Genomic DNA, 10,589 nt, shown 5'->3' with positions numbered 1-10,589 from the left:
TTGATTTCAAATTTTTCAGAAAAATAAATTCTAAACAGAGAAAACATTAGTTTTTTAAACGGCTTGAACATACATACTGATATTTTAAAAATGTCATGCAAAGATATCACTTTCTAGTGACTTCAGGCTGTTGATAACATTCTAAGAACCCTTGTTAAATGTGATTTCTCTTTCACTGTTGCCAATTCATCTTCTTACTATTAGTTATGGTAGCCCTCATAACTAAGGAGCAGCTTCAATTTTCATTCAGAAGCACCACACGTACAAAGAGGAGGTTTCATTTTGTCTTCTTGTATTGTGATAAATATACAAAATATAAAATTTACCATTTAAATCATTTTTAAGTGACCAATTCAGTGGCATTAAGTATATTTACTATGTTGTGCAACCATCACCACAATCCATTTCCAGAACTTTTCCATCATCCCTAACAGAAACTGTACTCATTGAATACCAGCTAGCCATTCCCCATGACCACCAATTCCTAGCAACTTCTAATCTATTTTGTCTCTATGAATTTGCCTATTCTAGGAATTGCATATAAGTGGAATTATACAAAATTTGTCCTTTTGTATCTGGCTTATTTCACTTAGCATAATGTTTTCAAGGTTCATTCATGTTGTAGCATGTAACAGAATTTCTTCTTTTTTAAGGCTCAATAATATTCCATTGTGTGTATAAACCACAGTTCGTTTATCCATTCATCTGTTGATGGACCTTTGGGTTGTTTCCACCCTTTGACTGTTGTGAAAAATGCTGCTGTGCACATTGGTATACATTGTTTTGTTTTAAAATATGATAGTGTTTATTTTCTCTAGAGATTCAAAGAGATTTTTAAAAATATTTATTTATTTATTTTGGCTGTGCCAGGTCTTAGCTGCAGCAGTCAGAATCTTCGCTGTGGCATGTTTAGCTGCGGCATACGGATTCAGTTATGGCGTGTATGTGGGATCTAGTTCTCCGACCAGGGATTGAACCCAGGCCCCCTCCATTGGGAGCTCGGAGTCTTACCCACTGGACCACCAGGGAAGTCCCTCAAAGAGTTTTTTAAATTAACTGTTGCTTGGCCTCTTGTTAAATATAGCCCCACATTAAACCTTAAAATTCACAGCAGGTAGTGGACAATTTTGTATAGGCCAGTGTAGGATGGTTGGACTGTAGCCTGCACCTCTGAGGCTGCACATTACAATTTAAAAATACTGAAGCTTCGATCCTTGAACCAGAGCAACCAAATTAGAAGCTGGAGATGAGCTAAGGCATTGGTATTTTTCACCCTTCTCCCCCATGATTCTATTGTGCAGACAGGGCTGAGAACACCTAATCTAGGGTAATCTGATACCAGTCATCAGAGCGGCGAGTCTAAGCTAGGCTCCCACTGGAGCCCTCAGAGAACTAAGAGGAAACCTTATTTTATAGCCCATGTTCTCTATAATTAACCACAATAATATCACTCAGCTCCTACAAGAAATTAATTCATTTCACTAATTATGGCTACCAACTAAGGCTTGGATCAGAGCATTAAAGAACGAGTGGTGGGGCTTCCCTGGTGGTGCAGTGGTTGAGAGTCCGCCTGCCGATGCAGGGGACACGGGTTCGTGCCCCGGTCCGGGAAGATCCCACATGCCACGGAGCGGCTGGGCCCGTGAGCCATGGCCGCTGAGCCTGCGCGTCCGGAGCCTGTGCTCCGCAACGGGAGAGGCCACAACAGTGAGAGGCCCGCGTACTGCAAAAAAAAAAAAAAAAAGAACGAGTGGTGGATTTCCTTGGTGGAGCAGTGGTTAAGAATCTGCCTGCCAGTGCCTGGAACACAGGTTCAACCCCTGGTCCGGGAAGATCTCACATGCTGCGGAGCAACTAAGCCTGTGCACCACAACTACTGAGCCTGTGCTCTAGAGCCCGTGAGCCACAACTACTGAGCCCGCGTGCCACAACTACTGAAGCCCACGCTCCTAGAGCCTGTGTTCCGCAACAAGAGAAGCCACCGCAGTGAGCAGCCCGCGCACCACAATGAAGCGTAGCCCTGGCTCCACGCAACTAGAGAAAGCCTGTGCGCAGAAGTGAAGACCCAACACAGTCAAAAATTAATTAATTAACTAACTAATTTTTTAAAAAAGGAATGAGTGGTGGCCTCTGAAGCCAGGATAACTGTGCCAGTAAAAATAAGACAGTGATTCCCCAAGGGAAAGGTGAATGTCTTATCCTGTGTTATGGACTGAATGTTTGTGTCCTTCCCAAATTCGTATATTAAATCTCCAACCCCTAATGTAATGGTTTTAGGAGATGGGGTCTTTGGGAGGTAACTAGGTTTAAATGAGGTCAACAGAGTCAGGCCTGGGCCAATGGGATTAGTGCCTGTACAAAAGAGGCACCAGAGAGCTTACGCTCCCTCTCTGCACACACACCGAGGAAAGGCCACGTGAGGACATAGCAAGAAGACGACTATCTACAAGCCAGGAAGAGAGTTCTCAGTATGAACCAACCCTCCCAGACTTTGATCTGGGACTTCCAGCTTCTAGAACTATGACAAAATTAATTTCTATTGTTTAAACCACCTAGTCGATGGTATTTTGTTATGATAACCCAAGCAGACCCTGTGGGTATCCTACTCACCCTTCAAAGCAGAGCCTGAGTAAAAAAGAAGAGAAAGCCAATAAAAGATGCTATCTTGCCAGGACCTTTCAAAGAGCCTCAGAATTGTCCATTAAGGGAAGGAAGAGGAGCCTAGGACCTACTGGCTCCTGTCCCACACCAGCCAAGGGCTGTCCCCCGAAGCATAAAACTCTCACACTTCCAGTCTGCATTTCCTTGAATGCCAGATAGGTCTTTGTAGACATTTCACCCTATGCTATCAGGGAAGCCCCAAGGGAAAAATGGGAGTTAAAGTAACTGAGGGGACTTCCCTGGTGGTCCAGTGGTAAAGAAACAGCCTTCCAATGCAGGGGACACGGGTTCGATCCCTGGTCGGGGGGAGGGGGGGAATTAAGATCCCACGTGCCACGGGGCGGGGCAACTAAGCCCACACGCCACAACTACTGAGCTCGTGTGCCTCAACTAGAGAGCCCACATGTCGCAAATTACAGAGCCCACTTGCCCTGGACCCTGAGTGCCACAACTAGAGAAGAGAAAACCTGCATGCCACAACTAGAGAGAAGCCCGCGAAGAGCCTGCACACCACAACTAAGATCCCACATGCCGCAACGAAGATCCCGCATGCCGCAACGAAGACCCAACGCAGCCAAATAAATAAATAAACGTTTTAAAAAAAAGAGCAACTGAGGCAAGGTGCTAACTGCAGGTGCTAACTGCATGAAGCTGTTTGCTACAGCAGTGGAGTAAAAAATGTGCAAAATCACTTGAGGCAGGGAACAAGGGATGTTCAGTGCAGGGAATTTCTGGAGACTCTATTCAGGCCTGTGGATTCCAGTGCCCACTCCAAACTCCAGTCACAGCCTTCACTTGAAGGTCCTCCCTCCATTCCAAAGCTTGGATGACTAGTGTCTGATTTTAGTAAGAGAGCTGATAGATTTTCTCACCATACACCATTTATCTACCTTCTATCATACTATCTACAAGTGTATTTCCATAATTTTGGAAATACAGGTGTAATGGTTAAGTTTGTGTCAACTTGCCTGGGCCATGGAGTGCCAAGATCTATAGTTAAGCATTATTTCTGGGTGTGTCTGTGAGTATGTTCCTGGAGCAGATTCCCCTCCGGAAAGGGTACCAATTCCGACGTGGTAGTGGAATGATAGCTACCTACCTAAGTAGGTAGCTATCATCCAGGAGCTCCTACGCCACCTTGATGTCCTAAATTCAACTCGATTCTGACACTGTCTACTCAGAGAGAGCATCTGATCCCAGTGGTTAAGGGTTCAGTCTTGCAAGCTGCCCCTCCCCCTCTGGATGCCAATCACAAACCCAGATTATCACCTATGCTGCTGACCAATTGACCATAGATTGGAGGTTCCCACAACCTCTTCCTCAGGTTTGATTGATTTGTTAGAGCAGCTCACAGAACTCAGAGAGACATTTTACTTACTAGATTACCAACTTGTTACAAAGGATATTAGAGGATGTGAACCAACAGCCAGATGAAGAGATACAGAAGGCAAGGTAAATGAGGGAAATGGGGCTGAGCTTCTCTGTCCTCTCCAGGCACACCACTCTCCCTGCATCTCCAGCCTGGTGTTCACCAACCAGGAAGCTCTCTGAACCCTCTTCTTTGGGGGTTTTTATGGAGGCTTCATTACATAGACATGATTAATTAAATCATTGGCCATTGGTGACTAAAGTCAAATCTCCAGCCTCTCTCCTCTCCCAGGAGACCAGGGGGTGGGACTGAAAGTTCCAAACCTCTAATCACATGGTTGACTCCCCTGGCTACCAGCCTTACCTTCCCCACCATCTTTAGTGGATTTCCAAAAGTCACATCATTAACATAAATTCAGTTGTGGTTATGAATAACAGGACACCCATTTCACCTTCATGGCTCTGAAGCAACTTCAGGAACTGAGGACAACAGATCAAATATTAAACAAAAGATCCTTCCTTTTCTCTTATCACTCAGGAAATTCCAAGGGTTTTGGGAGCTCTGCGCCAGAAATGGGGACAAAGCTGCCCCCCTCTTACACACACACACACACACACACACACACACACACACACACACAATTTTTAAATCCAAAATGTGTTCATTGGAATGGTTTCCCACTCACCTTAGTTCAGGGTGCTTTCAGGGCTGCTTCTGTCTACAGGAGCATTCTTCCGTAAACCTTGCTTTTTTCCCCTGTAGGCTGGCAGAGGACAGTGGAACAGGCAACACACACAACCACCATTTGCGCATGGCTGAAGATGGTGGTGATTTTATAGCGTCCTGGTCATTCCACACCCATGAAGTAGGAACTGGGGCTCTGTACCAGGTGCTGCTTCTTGTGCTTCCTCTTCTCCTCTTCTGGAGAGGAATGAAGGAGGTCGTTTGCAAGAGGCATGTTCTTGTGGGGGAGGTCATCACCACAGGAAGCTATATTTCTTATTATAAATCACAATATCACACCTCCCCTAAGTAGGTAGCTGACATTCAGTCCTATTAAGGGCCTGAATAGAATGAAAAGGTGAAGGAAGAAAGAATATGCTTTCCCTGCCTTACTGCTTGAGCTGGAACATTGGTCTTTTTCTGCTCTAGGACTGGGACTTCCACCACTGGCACTTCTGGATCTTAGGTTTTCAGACTCGGACTGGAACTATACCACTGGCTCTCCTGGGTCTCCAGTTTGCTGACTTCAGGGCATGGGACGTCTCAGCCTCCATAATTGCATGTACCAATTTCTTATTAAAAACTCATATATATACACATATTATATACATGTGTGTGTGTGTGTGTATATATATATATATATATATATATATATATATATATATATTTCCATTGGTTCTGTTTCTCCAGAAAGCCCTGATTAATACACAGGTCAGTTATTTAAAAAACAACAACAACCACAACAAAAAATAGAATCCAAGTATAGAGAGTTGTATGGGAAGAAATTCAACTTTCAGACAACATAAGGCTAAGAACTATGATGAATCTGAAGGGATCATGTCTTTATTTTTCATTTTTTTGTATGCAGTCATTCAGATCCTTCCCCTACGGATTGCTGAAATTACTCATCGAAGGAGAGGTAGGTCTACTCCATCGGGATATGGAACCCACATAATACTGTCTCATCTTTCTAACTCTTGGTATGAAAATATTTTAAATTGAGTTTTATACTTATTTTAATATTATATTACCCGCATCCTTCATGTTCATCTACAACTGTATTTTCTTTCATAGATAGTCATTTCATTGATCAGGGATTGACAATTTATGGTCCATAGCCTGTTTTGCATGGTGTGCAAGCTAAGAAGGGTTTTTACATTTCAAATGGTTTTTAACAAATAAAAAGAATAGTATTTTGTGGCACATGAAAATTATCTGAAATTCAAGTTTCAATGTCCATAAATAAAAGTTTATTGGAACACAGCCACATTCATTCATTTAGGTACTACCCATGGCCGCTTTGGCACTGTCATGGAGAGTTAAGTAGTTGCAACAAAAACCATAAAGGCCCTGCAGAGCCTAAAATATTTAGTCCAGCGGTTTCCAGAAGTCTGCTGACCCCTGTCCTAGATGGCAAAAGGATGCCTGTTTAGTTTCTTTTGTATATTATCTAACCTTTCTAATGAAGGTTATGTGCCACTAGCATTGGTTTTGACCAGGCCACTCAAAATCTATTATGTAGGAAAGGATTTAATAAGTTGTTTAATAGTCTTCACAAATCTAGCACATAGGGTGTGTATAATAAAGGTTTATCAGACAAATTAGTAAATTAGTAACTCCGATGAATTTGGAAGCTTGCAGCCTCAGCAAGAAGCTAAAGAAAGGCATACTTATTCCTGCTGCATATTTGCACACAGCCTGATGATGGATAATTCAAGAAGCACATCCATATCCAAGATTACAACTCTTTCCCAACAGATTTGTAGGATGTTAAAGTCGCGGAAACAAACACCCTGTTACTAGAGACAGTATCATAGAATAATAGAACTGGTACCCGAAAACAGTCTCTTTGTTGGTGTCGAGCCAGAAGATACAACCAAGCCAAAGAGTGGGAGAAGGAAGGATTTATTACTTGCAGCAATCAAGGAAAACACCTGGGATCTTTCTTAGAGCAGCGTCTCCCCAAACAGGAAAACTGAGGAAGCCTTAAGCTAAGGGTGTATGCATATTCATGAAGGGGCCTGAGCAGAGCAGAATGCAGCATAGAATTGGGGCAAAGGTCAACAGAGTCCAAGCCTTAGCAGACTGAAGTCTGGAAGGTCAATATCTTCATTCCATCCCCCACCTGGGTGGGGACTTTAGTTCCTGCAGAAGTCTAAGACTGTATCAAATTGTTATGCATATGCCTTGAGGAGGAACTAGGACTCTTTTATTGCTGAACTGTTTCTTAACTGCTTTTCTTTTGCGTTTGAATGCCCTTACTTCCCTTAAGATCACTGATTACTGAGACCTATTCAAGGGAAAGCACTGTAGCCAGGCTAAGATCACAAAATGACTTAGGGCAAAGATGGCTTCTCTTATGTCAAGAAAGCCATTCCTGGTTTTCTTTCTCTGGGGACCTCCTAAGCTATTTGCTTACAGAATGGAGGAGGGAAGCATTTCATACAGCTTCTGAATTTAAGCAGGACTGTATTTGAATCATTTCCAAAAGATGTTTGATCTGTAATAATCATAATAATAATCCATAGACACTTTACAACTTCCTGTGGTTATTTCAGAACGTCACAAATAAACTGTTATAAAGTACTTCCTTTTCTTCAGTTTTATTCTTCATGTAGCAATATAAACATATTATTTTGCCATAAAGTTTTATAGTTGTGTCTCCCATCTTCCTAGTCATCTTATTCTCAGTTTGGGTGCAGTGCTTGGTATATTTTTTTGTGTTTAAAAGTTATCACCGGGCTTCCCTGGTGGCGCAGTGGTTGAGAATCCGCCTGCCGATGTAGGGGATACAGGTTCGTGTATACAGGTTCTTCCGATCTGGGAAGATCCCACATGCCGCGGAGCAGCTGGGCCTGTGAGCCATGGCTGCTGAGCCTGCACGTCCAGAGCGTGTGCTCCGCAACGGGAGAGGCCACAACAGTGAGAAGCCCGCATACCACAAAAAAAAAAAAAAAAAAAAAAAGTTATCACCACCGCTATGTAACCATCCCCAATGCTCATAATGATTGGAATTAATAAATTGTCTGGTAAGAATAATGGGCTTGGAGTCTAAAAATCAAGATGTGTTCCGGCTTAAGATGGTTCCTATTATATAGTGGGTGTTTGGTGAATATTTGTTCTCTTCGGTCTTTTTCTCTGTGAAGCTGGGTGATTTACTGACTCTGAGCCTCAGTTTCCTTAACTATGAAATGTGAGAAGAAAACACTTTCTGGGATGATACGGATATTGAAGACTCTAACCCTATGAAACATTATATAATTATAAATTATTATAGGGAAATGAGAATTCAAAAATATAAGAAAAACGTCTACAAATGGCACTACTAATTAAAAGATCAGAGAGTCAACATTTGCCATTGTCTTTTCTCCACCCACATCTAGATTTTGAAGTGAGTGTGTTTACTCGACAAACAGAGAACTCTGGGTCTATACTGTAGACCAGCCTCTCTTCATTCAGGTCAATATGGCATTTCAGCAGTGACGCCCAGCGAATTGCAAATGAGGGTGACTTGTGCTGAAATTTGCATTGGAGTTGTTTCAGAACAGGCAAACAAACAAACAAATAAAATTTTTAAATGTGCATCATTAGAAGTAATAACAAATTGTCAATCAAATATGGGAAATAACTTTGTCCAATCATGTAAAGAATACACAGATTTTTGTAAACAGTTTTTAAATTTAATTTTATTATTATTTTTTTATCAGAGATTGAAAGCAGCACAGCTCTGGCTATTTTATACTATAATGTGAAGACTGAGGGGGAAAAGTCCACTTAAATAGTTATTATTTCAAGTCTCAGGAAAAAGTATTTGGCTTTAACGCTTATAAATACGTTTTAGTATTTACTTTTAGAAGCAAACTTAAAACTTTGTTTTATTGCTATTTATCTTTATTTGAGGGTGATATTTTGGCTGATCAGTAAGGTCTCTGTCCCAATTTTTCAGTTTGGTGTCGTAAGGTGAAAGCAGTCATAGATGATGCATAAATGAATGGGAACCGGCTAGGATCCCATTCAACTTTGTTTACAAAACAAAAAATGACTCTTATTCTTTGCTAATAAGTAAAGACCGAAAACAGCTTACTTTTACCCAGCAGTACACAAGAGTCCTGTCCCAAGGCTATATCAGATCTCCAGCTCTCTGTCATAATCTAGTCCACAGGGAATTTGATAGTCTTGTCACACCACAGGACTTCACACTGGTCCACTGTATATTAGTGATGTAATGATGAATGGAACAAGTGAGAAGAATTCACAGGTACCTTTACGTTTCTTAAGACCTCTGCCAGAGGGTGGGAGATAAACTCCTAAGAAATCAGGGCGTGCTAACTTGGTAAAGTGCCTAGCAGTCCAGTGGTTCCAGGCGTGTCCAGTTACCCAAGGGAAAGATTAGATTTCTGCAACTTGCATCTGCAGCCACAAAGAAACAATCTCTAATGCATACTTCATTTAGTCTCAGAACATTATCTGACTACCCTTAGGGTAATGAGTCATATCTTATTTGTTGGTACTTAGCACCATTTCCAATCCCTTTGATTCTCTCCCTTTCATTCATTGCAGGGACTGGATGAATGAGAACTACATTTTCCAAGTAGTTCCTTGCCAGATGCCTTACAAATACAGTTTAGATTCAAGAGAGATAGAAGCCATTCTCTTTCGTGGCAGTGGCCGTGGACGTGTGAATTTAAGATGGGACTTTTTGCAGCAACTTCCATATTTCCTGTCCAGCCTGTCACCCCAGGGCGGCAGGGCAACGAGGATTATTGATTTCGGTCCCTTTCATCTTCCTGACTTCCCTATGAAAGCAAGAAGTTTCAGATTCAGTTTTAGTGAATCTGAAAGCTGGTGGTATCTCCTCTGACTTTCACCCCTTAAATCCTTTCAAAAGTTTATAAGTACCTATTTCTTGGTATTAAATGCCTTTAGCTTTAAATATTTAAATTGCTTTCTATTTTCTTGACTGAGCCTTGACTGTGTACAGAAACAGGATCTAATTCATTTTTGCATTTTCTATAATTCTCAACAAATATTTGTTGATGGAGTGCAGCAGGATGACTGACGAGATCTTTTGTATATATAACCACATTCCAATCATTTTATTTGTCATGAAGCCCTTTCTGGCATTGTTATATTTCTCATAATGGTACAGATCATTATTGTTTGCGTCCAAAGCTCAAGCTAACGAGTCTTCCCAAGGGATTAGTACAGAGTATTATCACTCACTGCCATCTGGCTGTCTGATATAAAGAAATAAACAAGATCTTAGTTGAGATAAACAGTCCTTGCTGGTTTAACATCATGTACAATTTGATCCTATGTTCTAGGGGCACTTGGGTACCATCGCTTAGTAAATAACCTCAAGAGCATAGGTAATGTAAAATAATTAGAAAATGGTGTGTTTTAAATATTTATTATCTTTTTTCAAATAAAATCTTATTGAGATATAACTCATATACCATACAATTCATCCATTTAAAGGATAAAATTCAATGATTTTTAATATATTTATAGAGTTGTGCAGCCATCACCACAATCTAATTTTAGAATATTTTCAACATTCCAAAAAGAAACCCTATTACCATTAGCAGTCATCAACCCTTCCCCTGCCTCCCAGCTATAGGCAGCCACAAATCTACTTTCTGTTTCTATGGATATGCCTGTTCTGAACATTCCTAATTTCTCCACATGCTCACCAGTATCTGTTATTGTTTGTATTTTGATTATAGACACCCTAGTGGGTAAGTACCTCATTGGGGTTTTGATTTGCATTTCCTCAATGGTTAATGATGTTGAAGATCTTTTCATGTGCTTATTGGCCATTTGTATATCTACTTTG

At 41.2% G+C, this 10,589-nt stretch overlaps 1 pseudogene; it reads right to left on the bottom strand.

Moving 5' to 3' along the window:
* Positions 1-4,732: 4,732 nt before the first annotated feature.
* On the bottom strand, positions 4,733-4,988 carry LOC132437132 (small ribosomal subunit protein eS27-like; annotated as a pseudogene).
* Between the last annotated feature and the right edge of the window lie 5,601 nt (positions 4,989-10,589).

The sequence above is a fragment of the Delphinus delphis genome, chromosome 14, assembly GCF_949987515.2.
Source record: "Delphinus delphis chromosome 14, mDelDel1.2, whole genome shotgun sequence".
Classification (NCBI taxonomy): domain Eukaryota; kingdom Metazoa; phylum Chordata; class Mammalia; order Artiodactyla; family Delphinidae; genus Delphinus; species Delphinus delphis.
Note: the sequence above shows the minus strand (reverse complement) of the source record. Positions and strands in the feature narration are given on the sequence as shown.